This window comes from Rutidosis leptorrhynchoides, chromosome 3 (assembly GCF_046630445.1).
Source record: "Rutidosis leptorrhynchoides isolate AG116_Rl617_1_P2 chromosome 3, CSIRO_AGI_Rlap_v1, whole genome shotgun sequence".
Classification (NCBI taxonomy): Eukaryota; Viridiplantae; Streptophyta; class Magnoliopsida; order Asterales; family Asteraceae; genus Rutidosis; species Rutidosis leptorrhynchoides.
The window spans coordinates 541,519,488-541,535,090 of NC_092335.1; the positions used below are offsets into that span (position 1 = coordinate 541,519,488).

A 15,603-nucleotide genomic window follows, 5' to 3' on the forward strand; every position below is an offset into this window, starting at 1 on the left:
CGCAAAGTACAAAATATCTAAGCATACGAAAAGGCGTTCAAAAATTCGAAACCCAGACGTAAACCAAGCATCAACGCGCGAGTCAACGGACCTAAAATTACAAGTCAACTATGCACAAGAATATAATATAATATATATATAATTATATAAAATTATATATATTATATTATATATTAAAAAATTCAGCAGCCCAAGTTTAAAATTCAAGTGTGAGCTGGAAATGGGTGTCTCGCGATCGCGGAGCTCGGAGGCCTAACTACCTCGCGATCGCGGAGCTGGGAATCTCAAAATCTGCCTATAAATACCGAAGCCTTCTGCCGAGTTACCTACACCATCCATCAATCTCTCTATCAATATATATATATATATATATATATATATATATATATATATATATATATATATATATATATATATATATAATATATTTATTATTAGTTTAGTTTTATATTAGATTAGTTTAGGTAAAGTAACGGTTATATACGGGTTATAAAGTCGAAGTTCTGTCCGTGTAACACTACGCGATAATAACCACCGTAAGCTATGTTCTTCCTTTTTAAATTAAAGTCTCGTAACTAAGTTATTATTATGCTTATTTGAGCCGAAGTAATCATGATGTTGGAGTAAATATTAAGACGGGGTTATTGGGCATTGGACCATAATTGGGGTTTGAACAAAAGACCGACACTTGTGGAAATTAGACTATGGGCTATTAATGGGCTTTATATTAATTAAATGATATCTCGTTGATTTAATATAGAGATTTATAATTGGACGTATTTATATATAACCACAAACGCTTGACTGGGTACGGTGGCGGAATATTTATAAATACTAATAATTATTCATTTGACCGGACACGGGGATGGATTAATAGTCACTAGACTCATTAAAACAGGGGTGGATTACATTCAAGGGTAATTGGTGTAATTGTTAACAAAGTATTAAAACCTTGGATTACACGCAGTCGATAACCTGGTGTATTCATTAAACAAAGTATTAAGACCTTGTTACAGTTTAAGTCCCCAATTAGTTGGAATATTTGACTTCGGGTATAAGGTTAATTTGGTGAAGACTCTCGCACTTTATAATTATGACCGATGGACTATTATGGACAAAACCAGATGGACATATCAAATAATCCAGGACAAAGGACAATTAACCCAGGGTAATAAATTAAAATCAAAACGTCAAACATCATGATTACGGAAGTTTAAATAAGCATAGTATATTTTATTTCATATTTCCTCGTACTTTTATTGTTATTTTAATTATCGTACTTTTATTTTATCGCATTGTTAAATATCGTCATTTATCTTTACGCTTAAAATATAAAATCGACAAACTGGTCATTAAACGGTAAATCCCCCTTTTATAATAATAATAATTGTAATAAATATATTTTGTACATATATAGTTATATAAAAATATAGTGTAAAATAAGCCAGCTCCCTGTGGAACGAACCGGACTTACTAAAAACTATACTACTCTACGATTAGGTATACAGCCTATAGTGTTATAGCATAGTTTAGGTATATCCCATTTGTAAATAAATAATTAAAACTTATGTAATTTGCATCGTATTTCGTAGTAAAAATAATAGTATTTCATATACACCGCTGCACACATCAAGATGGTATTTACTTCGGCGTTCCCATCAGAAGGACATACAAACTCATCGATCATGAAAGTGTCTTCTTCTCCACGGGCTCTCAAGGTGATAGTCCGTGAATAAACATCAATGATCGCTTTGGCTGTATTCATGAAAGGCCTTCCTAAGATGATAGGGGTTTTCATGTTTTCTTTATAGTCCATGACCACAAAGTCAGTCGGAAAGAGGAATTTGTCGACCTTAACCATGACGTTCTCAGCTATTCCCTTAGGATATATAGTGGATTGGTCAGCTATCTGGATGCTCATTTTGGTAAGGTTAAGATTTCCAATTTTGAGTCTCTGGAACAGTGAGTATGGCATGATATTGATGCTGGCACTAAGGTCAGCAAGAGAATAGATAGTACCAGATTGGTAGATAGAACAAGGAAGGGTAAATCGTCCGGTATCCCCTAGTTTTCCAGGAAGAGTATTTAAGAGAATGGCTGAACAATCCGCGTTCAGCGGGACATTGGGTACTTTGGGTACCTTATCCTTGGTTGATAGGAGTTTCCTAAAATACTTCTTAATTACTATGAGGATTTTTAGACACAGTGTCCAAAAATTTACCGTCAAGCTTGAAAGATTTCATCTTGTTATGTCTTTGCTTGAGACGGCCCGGGAATGGAATGGCACTAAGGTCAGCGAACGTGTATTAGTTAGTTTTTTCTCCTTAGAATAAATTGAAGGTTGGCTATGTGCCACCTTTGAGTCATTTTTAGGACAACCTAGAGAATCGAGACGTTGATTTAGCTGGCTTATTTGATTTTCAAGACTACTCAAGTGATTAGTCATGACTAAGTCAGTTTCATCTTGTCTTGCTGTGATCATTTTGATGATTCATAGTAGGACATCGTCTGGACTTGTCTCTGATAGGGTGGTGGGTTTGGTGGGTTGGCTGTGTGGATGAGCTAGGATCTTATCAGAGTAGGCAATAGAGTCCTCACATTCAGCCTCGTATACCTTGGTAGGATGTGGGTCAGTACAATTCTGGCATAATTGCACTTGAGACACATGTTGCAGGAGTTTCCTTAGCTCTCCGACTTCTTTGGTGAGGTTTTCTATATGGCCCGAGAAAAATTTAATGGTTTTATTTTCGATAGGATTGGAGGCGGAAAGCGATGTTGCTGATGAAATGTGCTCTTCCGTGTTTCAATCGTGATGGTGTATACTTATCTCCTCGAGAAACAGCATCAAGAGTAGACTTGTTGTTCTGATTCAGACCTTCGTAGAAGGTCAAAATTTGAACAGAGCTCTCAAGACGGTGATTCGGGCATCTTTGAAGCAAGTGTTTGAATCTTTCCCATGCAGTGTAGAGTGATTCATCGTAGGCTTGTTGAAAGTTTACGATATCATTCCTAAGTCTGATTTGTTTTATGTCATGCTTAAGCATAAAAGATGCTTCGTTAAGTTCTGGATAGAGTATCGGTCCTCCTCTTCCTTCTAACGAGGGTTTGGTGATGTCAGCGAGAGTGATGCGTGCGGCCATCATCAAACTATCGGCACGTAAGTGTGGATCTCGTCGGATGGGTAAAATGTATGATATTGGATAGAAGAAAGGATGTGTCAGAAGAATTCTTAGCGGTCTAAGTAGGTTAAACCATCCTAAAGGTTCACTAATAAGGAAGTCCATTTTAAACATTTTAGTTAATCTAAATTAAGCTAATATTATCTAACCTAACTACGGTAAACTAGTAACTTATGAAAAAGCTAGTCTCAGTCAAAAGGGTCTCTTAAAAACTAACTAATCTAAACTGGCTCCAAATCGTACTACCGCTCCCCGGCAGCGGCGCCAAAAATTTACTACTACCTATGATATGCCCAAATCGTACGGTTTATTTATGCGGTGTCGTTAGGTCGCAAAACGTCAATTCGGGATATAAACAGAAGAAGTTGATTGTTTAATTTATATATGCTGGGCCTAAATCTATTATTCTTTTTTATGGGTTAGCAAGGACAAATATGACCTAGGGTCGTTCCTAGAGCGGTCGAATTTGAAACGGAGCTTATTCAATAGTGATGAAGATTAGGTTTAAACACAATTTGGTATCCAAGACTAGTGTAGTGACCCGAACTTTTCCATGATTATATATATTAAATGAAAACTATATTTGCATGATTAAATGTTTCCAACATGTTAATCAATCAAACTTGTTAAGACTTGATTATTTGAAATGAGTTTCATGTAGACATTTGACCACCCAAATTGACCGGCGATTCACGAACGTTAAAACTTGTAAAAACTATATGATGATATAAATATGGATATATATATATATATTTAACATGATATTATGATAAGTAAGTATCTCATTAGGTATATTAACAATGAGTTATATACATAAAAATGAGACTACTAAGTTAAGAAAGTCGAAATGATATATATATATATATATATATATATAACGATTATCGTTATAACAACGTCTTACTAAATACATATGTATCATATTAAGATATTGTTACACTATATTTAACATGATGAAATGTTAATTAAATATATCATTAAGTGTGATAACAATGAACTACATATGTAAAAACAAGACTACTAACTTAAGGATTTCGAAACGAGACATATATGTAACGATTATCGTTGTAACGACATTTTAATGTATATATATCATATTAAGATATATTCATACATCATAATATCATGATAATGTAATAAATTAACATCTCATTAGATATAATAAACAATGGGTTAACACATTAAATGAGATCGTTAACTTAAAGGTTCTAAAACAACACTTACATGTAACGACTAACGATGACTTAACGACTCAGTTAAAATGTATATACATGTAGTGTTTTAAGATGTATTCATACACTTTTGAAAGACTTCAAGACACATATCAAAGTACTTCTACTTATAAAAAATGCTTACAATTACATCCTCGTTCATTTTCATCAACAATTCTACTCGTATGCACCTGTATTCATACTCGTACAATACCCAGCTTCTAAATGTATTTACTATTAGTATATACACTTCAATTATCAGCTCTTAGTAGCCCTTGTGAGTCACCTAACCATGTGGGAACCATCATTTAACATCTAGCATGAAATATCTAACAAAATTACAAACTAATGTGACCTTATATGCCATCCCATATTCACGTGAAAGAGGAAGCACACAAACACACTTTGATTTCCATTTTTATGCATCAAATTACTCTCTATCAATTAATCTCTTAGTGTTCTAAGTGTTCTTCATCATTTCCTTCATAATCTAGCTCAATCTAGGTAACCTAGATCAACATACAAAACAACTACTCAAAAAAACTTCAAGAACACTTTCAAGTTTGCAAGTCTACTTCCAAGCTTTCTAATCCATTCCAAACAATCATCTTGGATCAAGAAACCTTTGTAATTTATAGTAGGTTATCTCTCTAATTCAAGGTAATACTCATATTCAAACTTTGGTTCAATTTCTATAACTATAACAATCTTATTTCGAGTGGAAATCTTACTTGAACTTGTTTTCGTGTCATGATTCTACTTCAAGAACTTTCTAGTCATCTAAGAATCCTTTGAAGCTAGATCAATTTTTTTCACTTTCAGTAGGTTTACCTACTAAACTTGAGGTAGTAATGATGTTCATAACATCATTCGATTCAAATATATATATATATATATATATATATATATATATATATATATATATATATATATATATATATATATATATATATATATATATATATATATATATATATATATATAACTATCTTATTCGAAGATTTAAACTTGTAATCACTAGAACATAGTTTAGTTAATTCTAAACTTGTTCGCAAACAAAGTTAATCCTTCTAACTTAACTTTTAAAATCAACTAAACACATGTTCTATATCTATATGATATGCTAACTTAATGATTTAAAACCTGGAAACAAGAAGAACACCGTAAAACTGGACATACGCCGTCGTAGTAACACCGCGGGCTGTTTTGGGTTTGATAATTAAAAACTATGATAAACTTTGATTTAAAAGTTGATCTTCTGGGAAAATGATTTTTCTTATGAACATGAAAGTATATCCAAAAATCATGGTTAAACTCAAAGTGGAAATAATTTTTCAAAATGGTCATCAAGACGTCGTTCTTTCGACTGAAATGACTACCTCTTACAATATTGACTTTTAACCTGTATTTCCGACTATAAACTTATACTTTTTCTATTTAGTTTCATAAATTTCAGTTCATTATGAAACCATAGCAACTTGAATCACTCAAAACGGATTTAAAACGAAGAAATTATGGGTAAAACAAAATTGGATATTTTTACTTGTTGTAGCTACGTAAAATTTGTAACAAATCTATACAAATCATAACTTAACTAACTTATATTGTATTATACATGTATTCTAACATATATTATGTAATCTTGGGATACCATAGACACGTATACAATGTTTTGACATATCATATCGACCCATCTATATTTATATATCGGAACAACCATAGACACTCTATATGCAGTAATGTTTGAGTTTGCTATACATGGTTGAGGTTGATTCCAAAATAATATATATACTTTGAGTTGTGATCTAGCCTGAGACTTGTATACACTAGGTCGTGGATTGATTCGAGATAATTTATATTGATTTATTTCTGTACATCTAACTGTGGACAACTAGTTGTAGAATACTAACGTTAGACTGCTAACTTAACAAACTTAATTCATTAAAATGTAATGAAAAATTTTGTGAATATATTTCGATCATACTTTGATATATATATATATATATATATATATATATATATATATATATATATATATATATATATATATATATATATATATATATATATATATATATATATATATATATATATATTTGTTATAGGTTCGTGAATCGATCCGTGGCCAAGTCTTAATTTCCGACGAAATAAAACTCTGTGAAAGTGAGTTATAGTCCCACTTTTAAAATCTAATATTTTTGAAATGAGAATACATGTAGTTTTATAAATGTTTTATGAAATAGACACAAGTAATCGAAACTACATTCTATGGGTGAATGATCGAAGCCGAATATGCCCCATTTTGCTTGGTAGCCTAAGAATTAGGGAACTGGCCCCTAATTGACGCGAATCCTAAAGATAGATATATTGGGCCTAACAAACCCCATCCATGGTTGCGGATGCTTTAGTACTTCGAGTTTTTTTATCATGTTCGAAGGATGTCCCAGAATGATGGGGATATTCTTATATGCATCTTGTTAATGTCGGTTACCAGATGTTCACCATATGAATAATTTTTATGCTTGCATGTTCTTGAGAAATGGAAATGAAAAACTTGTGGTCTATTATTATGATTTGATAAATATATAGGCTAAACCTATAACTCACCAACATTTTTGTTGACGTTTAAAACATGTTTATTCTCAGGTGATATGACAACCCGAAATTTTTTGACAAAATTTAAACAAAAATCTATATATGATTTCATTTAACTTCGATTTGTTTCTGACGATTCACGAACAACCGGTTATAAAAAGATATGTAAATATATATGTGTGTGTATATACATCATTTACAATCATTATTATTATCAATATTATAATTATTATTATTAATAATTATCGTTATCACTAATATAATTACTAATATATTATTAATATTATGAGTATTAGTATTAGTACTTAACATTTATATTAATATAATGAAATATCATTAGTATTAATATTAATATTATTATTACCATTATAAAACAACTTATTAAAATTTTCATTAATATAATTATTATTATTATTTACATTATTATTAAATTATTATTATCATTATCATTTATATTATTATTAGTATTTTTATTACTCTTAATAATATTAAAAGTATTATTATTAATATAATTGTTATTATTAGTATTATTATTATTATTATTATTATTATTATTATTATTATTATTATTATTACTATTAATTATTAATATATATATATATATATATATATATATATATATATATATATATATATATATATATATATATATATATATATATATATATATATATATATATATATATATATATAAATAAATTTAAAAGTCAAATAAAGGGTACCTGCTTTTATATTTTTTAGATCGTGAACTGCTTTTATTTTTTTTAAGATAGTAATCTGCTCTTGTTGACTAAACCTGTTTTTTTTTAGAAATCTATTTTTTATTATTTAATTTAACCGTATCCGTTTTATTATTTTTATTTTTTATTTAATTGTTCCTCCAGTTCTTGACTTTGAATCATGTCGACACCTTTATGAATTATAAAAATAATCCTTGAAGAATCATTCAGTATTCATTATCTATATTTATTCTATCTGCATTGATATAAAACAGAAGTATATATTTTTTTTAAAACCGATAACCCCTGTTCTTGCTCAAAAATTCAAAACCTCGATTTCGTATTCAATTTAAAAATCTATAAACGTAGTTGTCTTAGGAATCAGGTATTTAAACTATCTGCAAAGTTTAAATCTCCAATTTTCGATATTGAATTCAAATTTTAGAGTCAAAGTTTTCACATAAAAAGTCAACTGGGTGTTCTAAGATCAAATTGGAGTTATAGAAGTCGTTTCTGTTAAAATTAAGGGTTGAGAAAGTTTCCAGGAAGGATTTAGAGCATATTTCATTTAGGATTCATGATCTAAAACGTTCCAGATAATGATTTTGAGGTTTGAGTTAATATGGGTTCATCACGTCGCTGTTACTGCTGTCTGTTTAAATTTTTTTCCGTCCTTTTCTCTTCCTGTGATCAAAAACACCCTCACTCTATTCGTATATGTCTCCATTTCAATCATACATCGAGTTTTAGTTTAAGTTGTTATGGTTGTGATTAATCCTCGGTCTGTCTGTTATATGAAGAAGAAGCATAGCAACAAAAACGGGTTATATATATTTAGTATCTGATTAAATCAGAAAAACAGAAGACGGATCAATGGTTTAAGGGGCGTTCGGGTTAGCGAGAGGTCATGGATTCGAGTCCCGTCTGTGGGATTTTTTTTGGGAAAAAGCATTAAGGTTCGTGAATCCGAGGACAACTCTGCACTTGTTCAGTGCCATCATACACATATTTACTACAAACTATCGTATCGTATCGTGAGTCTTCATAGCTCCCTTTTCATATATTTTTGGGCGGATAATACATATGCAACTTTTATAACTGTTTTACACGCTAGACACAAGTACCAACTATTAAACTATGCTATACCCGGCTATGTCCGACTAAGTCCCTAACCGACAAGTATAAACACAACTTGTCTTTGGGGCAAACTTTGAACAACTTTTGGATCTGTGTGATCTACTAATTGGTCCATGTGAGACCAAACATATGAACAACTTTTGGATCTATGTGATCTACTAATTGGTCCCTGCGAGACCAAGCTTATGAATAACTTTTAGATCTGCGTGATCTACTAATTGGTCCATGTGAGACCAAGCTTATGAATAACTTTTGGATCTGTGTGATCTACTTTTTGGTCCCTATGAGACCAACTTTATGAACAACTTTTGAATCTGCGAGATCTACTAATTGGTCCCTGCGAGACCAAGCTCATGAACAAAAATCTTGTGGTCTAACACTATTACTAAAATCATTATTTATGACAAACCTATGAACTCACTCAACCTAGTGTTGACTTTTTAAGCATGTTTATTCTCAGGTACTTAAATATTGTTTCCGCTGTATATCTGCTGCTTTGATAATGTTTGCTTGCCATGCTTGGAGTCTTCATTTCATATCATATCAATTAAATACATTTAATGCGTTGTTCATTAAATACAATGTAATCTATTTATCTTCCGCTGCAAAACTCAATAAAACGTCTCATATAGAGTCGTTCTCGTTTATACAACTGTGATTTGATATATTTAGTGACGTTATTCTTCCAGGCCCTATCTGGTGGACGTCACAGATTGGTATCAGAGCAGTTTGTTGTAGAGAACCAGGATTGCATTTTATGTGTGCCTTATACAATTTGGTACCTTAGTAATGTAGGACTACAACTTTCCTTGACTTTAGTGCCTTTACTTGTTGCGTTTAACTTTTAAATGCTACACTATACTTTAGAAACTTTACTTATCTTAGAATGCTGAGATTTCAGAAATTCCAAGATTTCAGAAATTCCTGACATTCCTATGTCATTTATCATGGTTTTGTGTATTACATATGTATTACATGAAATATTATCCATGATTTTTGAAACTCCTATAATTGTTACTATTCATACTCAAACGTATATAACTCCCTGTTATATATCACGTACCTATATGCCTTATGCCTTTATGCATCGGTTTGCGAACTGGAAAAAGTCATTGGCTTATTGCAGTATACGAATTAAAAGTCTTTAATCGAAAGATTATTAGATTACATACTTATCATTTTATGATCTCGACACGTCATACTGCCATTATTGGAGTATAGACAAATCATATCTTATCATATCTTATCATATCTATCCCAATAGACTTTGTCTGACACTTTTCCTAAATTTTCTCCGTAAATTACAGAAATCTTTTGCTATATATACATATTCAAGGAGATAAATATATCATTCAATATTCAACACCCATTTCATATCAAACCCTGATTCCAAACACATTATATGGATTCTTCGAACTTCTCGAGCTCCAATAGCAGCGTAACCGGAATGAACCAACCAATTAGCCATCATCTATTTTGGATGAATTGGGGGTGGGTTCGTAGCCGACTCAATCAATGGAGGCAAGAAGAAGGTGATCCCTTCCACCAACCGAATTCGCCACTTGGCGAAGAACCTGAAGCCCTTACCGGCGAACCGATCCGAAACACCATTTTCACCCTGATATTGCTCAATTACATCATATATATCTATCGCAATATCACTTAAAACGCTCTATAATCGAAGATAATGAAGGTGATCTACAAGTAATAAGACAAGATGCGCGAATTTATATCGGAAGAATGATTTGCAAAGAATTTCGATGATTTATGACATTGGTTGATCCCGATACGAGTTAGGGTCAAGATAGCACTCTAAAATGATATAACAATGCTTCCGATATGTTAGGCTTCGTCCAAATGAGCTAATATTAAAAAGAAAACGAAACAGTGCCTTAAATCCAACCAGGACGCCGTCTAGGGTCCCAGGACGCCGTCCTGGCCTTTTTACTGGGACGCCGTCTTGCAGATTTGGGACGCCGTCTTGCTCTGTAAAGTGGGACGCCGTCCTGTCTTTTAGGACGACGTCCCAAAGTAGGTGTACCCGACTTTTCTGTTTTTTACCTAATTTCTCCACCTTAAAACCTCATTTTTGGGACTGTTTCATTGGAGTACGAACCAGAGAGCTTTAGAGACGATTTTCAGGAGCATATTGGAGAATTCCAACCTCTTTGAAGAGGCTCAACATCAAGGCATCATCCATCAACATCTTCTTCATCCAAGAACTCTTGTTCTTGTAGGTTATTCACTTGTTCTCAGAAATGATTTCAGTTTATAATTTGATTGTATTGTTGTCTGTTACCATGGTTGTTGGCTAGTTTCTATAATGTTTGTCTAGATTAATAACCAAGGTATTGGATGTAAACTTATTGATTGAATGTATTATGCGTGATAGATTGAAGCTTGAATTAAGAACCATGCTTATTGTTGTTAAAACCATTTGTATCTAGTTAATTGATATGTTGTTGATAAAGAGAACTCTTGTTGATGTATCATATTGATTTACAATCAACTTGTCTTAGATTGGTTGTTTGCTAAACCGGACCAAGGGGGTAAACTAGATTAAAACGGTTAAACAAAATAGGAATGAATTGTGTAGAGCGAACGCAAAGGCAATTGTTATTCAAGTCTTTAATCTTGTTGATCAACTAGTCACAAACGAAAAGGTCTAAGTTATAGGGAACCCTCGCTTAGTAATTCTAGTTTGAGTACTTGCTAAAGAGAACTCTTGGTGAGTCGATTTAGGTGATTAGCATACTTATAGTTATTTGATTACAAATACAAGAACCATAGTAAAAAGGGAACCCTTGAGCTTGTTATTGTATTTGCGTGTTTATCCGAGAGAACTCTTAGTTAACCTATTAGATAACTACACGCCTAAGTATTCAATCAGGGCTTAATATCTAAACTTACATCCAATACCGAGGGTAAAATATCTAGATGAACATTTCATCTCTTTGATTTAATTCAAAACTATTTTACTTGCTTTATTTGTATTTATTTGCATTTTATAAACCAAAAGACTAAAAATATTGTTTTTACATTTAACCTTCTTGGATTTGGCTAAATCGTTAAAACAGCCACCAAAACATAAAACTTGTACTTTTACTTTAATTAACTTAGTTAATCATAATATAGTTTCTAATTCTAGTTTGACTGATATAACTGTCCTTGGAACGATACACGGATTTTACCATTATCTATACTACTACACGATCGGGTACACTGCCCGTTAGTGTGTAGCAATCTTTAAAACCGGTATTTTCCATAAGATAAATTATAGACACGATTTCGCACATCAAGTTTTTGGCGCCGCTGCCGGGGACAGTTTTGTGTCAAAATAGAATTATTAACTAATTTGTGATTTTAAGTAGTTTCTTAATTATTTTTAAATTATTAATAGTCTTTGATTTTAATTTTTGTAGAATCGGTATGTGTGATAGTTTTTGTTAGTTGTGTGATTGGCAGATTATAGGTTGCATATGCCACATACCCGAAGTTCAGAATCTCCATTATTTACACCATTGACAGAACCGGATAGAAAGCTTGGTAGAATTCCAAAAGAAGTGCTTGATATTTTTGAATCTTCATCAAAGCAGGAAACTTTTGATTCAGAATCAAGTACCACCAAGCCTAGATATTCAGACTTTGGTAAACCAGTTCAACCACCAAATTTTGAAATGGAAGGAGAAAGACCGTTGGTACCAAGACAATCAATGGCAGACAGGATGAAAGCGACGCGAACCGGACAAGGTAGTGCTATTACTCCGCTCACGGGTGAGGTAAATTTTGAAATTAAAGGACCTATTCTTCAAATGATTAATAATAGGTGTCAATTTAGTGGCGGTCCTAATGAAGACGCAAACGAACATATTCGTCTCTTTGAAGAGATATGTCTTCTTTTCAAATTAAAACCAGAAACTGACCAGGCTATATTTCTAAGACTTTTCCCGTGGACACTCCACGGGGAAGCAAGAAGTTGGTTAGATTCATTAGCCGAGGCTACGATAAGAACATGGGATAGTATGATGGAAAAATTTCTTAAGAAATATTTTCCAGCATCTAAGTCAGCGAGACTCCAACAGGAGATTACCCAGTTCTGTCAAAAGCCTATGGAAACCTTGTACGAAGCATGGAATAGATTTTCCAAAATGCTTAGAGGTTGTCCAAACCATGGTTTGGATACCTTTCAACAGGTTCAAATCTTCTATAAGGGTTGCGAAGTTGCAACCCGAATTTCCATTGATCAAGCATCCGGAGGTTCAATTATGGACAAAACCGAGCAAGAGGCTTATGAGATAATCGAGAAATTAGCCGATTATTCTCATGAGTGGCATCAAGAACGCCCAATTACTCGAAATGCTCAAGTCCAAAGCGCCGGTGCTTATGATGACTTCAGCTCCCTAGGTGTAAAAATAGACGGTGTTGTCCGAAACATGGACAAAATCACAAAAGAAATCCATAGTATGAAAGTAGGTTGTGAATACTGTGGTGGTCTACACTTAGGTAAAGATTGTGATGCCGGGTTAACCATGGCTCAAAAAGAAGAAGTGGCTTTTATAAGCCAAAGAAATAATAACCAGTTTCAGGGTAGAGCCCAATTTAACCGTAACTTTAACAACCCCTACAACCCTCAAGGTCAAAATTCTAATTTTCAACAAGGGTCAAGTAGTGGGTTCCAACAACAAACTCCGGGTTATTATCAAAAACCCCAACAGGAGGAGAAAAAGTCAAATTTAGAGAATATGTTGGAAAAGTTAATTGCATCACAAACTCAGCTTGTCACAAACATAAATCAAACCAACGAGAAAAACGAACATCAGTTTCGTAACCAACAAGCATCAATCCAAAATTTGGAAAAACAAATGAGTGGTTTAGCCAATTTACTGAGTGAGAGAAAACCCGGTAGTTTACCGGGAGATACCAACAAGAACCCCAGGAATGAGCACGCAAATGTTATTACCACACAGAGTGGTTTAGCATACGATGCTCCACAAATGCCCGAAAATTCTGATTTCAGAGTTCCATTGAACCAAAACGATGAACCGGTTAAGGAGCCGGAAAAAGTGGTTGAAAAGGAAGAACGGGAAAAACCCGTAGTGAAACCATATCAACCACCGCTCCCATTCCCAAGAAAACAACAACAAGAAAGGCTAGAAGCCGAAAGGCTAAAATTTCTAGATATGTTTAAACAGATAAACATAAACATGCCTTTTATTGATGTTATCTCCGGAATGCCAAAGTATGCTAAGTTTTTAAAAGACTTACTTACTAACCGAAAGAAGATGGAAAGCGTTTCATCAGTAACTTTAAATGCTAGATGTTCTGCGCTGGTGTCTAACACACTTCCTGAAAAGCTTCAAGATCCGGGTAGTTTTACTATTCCATGTCTAATGGGTGACCTTGATTGCATGAGGGCATTAGCCGATTTGGGGGCTAGTATCAATTTAATGCCCTATTCAATTTACCTTAAGTTAGCCCCTGGGGAACTAAAAACCACACGAATGGCTATTCAACTAGCTGATCGCTCTATAAAATTCCCTCGAGGAATAATAGAGAATTTGTTAGTTAAGACCGGAAATCTGATCTTTCCGGCTGACTTTGTGGTTTTAGACATGGAAGTTGATGAGAGAATACCAATTATTCTGGGTAGGCCATTTTTAAATACTGCTCGATGTGTCATTGATGTTTATGACCAGCAGTTGACCCTTAGAATTGGTGAAGCTAGTGCGACTTTTGCAATTGACAAGTCATTGAAATATCCCGAATCTTCGGATGATACTTGTTATTTCATGCAAAGCATAGATTCGCATTACGAGTTCTTGCAGGAATCTCCCGAATCGGATGAAACAGGTGTATACGATTTGGCTAATGGAGATGATGAATTCACTGAAGAAGAAATGGATGTGATGGCCACATTTTTGATGGCCAATGAGTGTGAACCAACTGAAGAGGAAATAGAAAAACTAAGCAGGGATAGCGAGTACCGGAGTCGATCCTCAATTGAGGAACCTCCCATTTTGGAGCTTAAACCGCTCCCTGATCATCTTGAGTACGCTTTCCTTCAGGAAGATTCAAAACTTCCGGTAATTATTTCCTCACTTCTCTCTCAAAATGAGAAAGAACGTCTTGTTTCCTTGTTACAGGCCCACAAACCGGCCATTGCATGGAAAATCCATGATATAAAAGGAATTAGTCCTTCTTATTGCACGCACAAGATCTTAATGGAAGAAAATTCCAAACCAGTGGTGCAACGTCAAAGAAGACTAAATCCTCATATGCAAGACGTTGTCAAAAAGGAAATCATTAAATTGCTAGATGCAGGTCTAATCTACCCGATTTCAGACAGTCCGTGGATAAGCCCGATTCATTGTGTTCCTAAAAAGGGTGGTATAACTGTTACCACCAATGATAAGGACGAGCTTATCACGACACGAACTGTTACGGGGTGGCGGGTTTGTATAGATTATCGAAAGTTAAACGAAGCCACAAGAAAAGACCATTTTCCTCTACCATTTATTGATCAAATGTTAGAGAGACTTGCAGGAAATAGCTTTTATTGTTTCCTAGATGGTTTTTCGGGGTATTTTCAAATTCCCATCTCCCCCGAAGACCAAGAAAAGACTACCTTCACGTGTCCCTATGGCACCTTCTCATATCGCCGAATGCCCTTTGGTCTATGTAATGCTCCTGCGACATTCCAAAGGTGTATGATGGCCATTTTCCACGATATGATTGAGGATTGCATGGAAGTGTTCATGGACG

The 15,603-nt window shown here is 33.6% G+C and overlaps 1 non-coding gene across 1 annotated transcript; it reads left to right on the top strand.

The window, feature by feature from the left end:
* The first annotated feature begins 2,910 nt into the window (after positions 1-2,910).
* LOC139903554 (small nucleolar RNA R71) lies at positions 2,911-3,017 on the top strand. The gene has a single exon (XR_011778367.1). It is a non-coding gene; the product is annotated as a small nucleolar RNA R71 (small nucleolar RNA).
* The last annotated feature ends 12,586 nt before the right edge of the window (positions 3,018-15,603 follow it).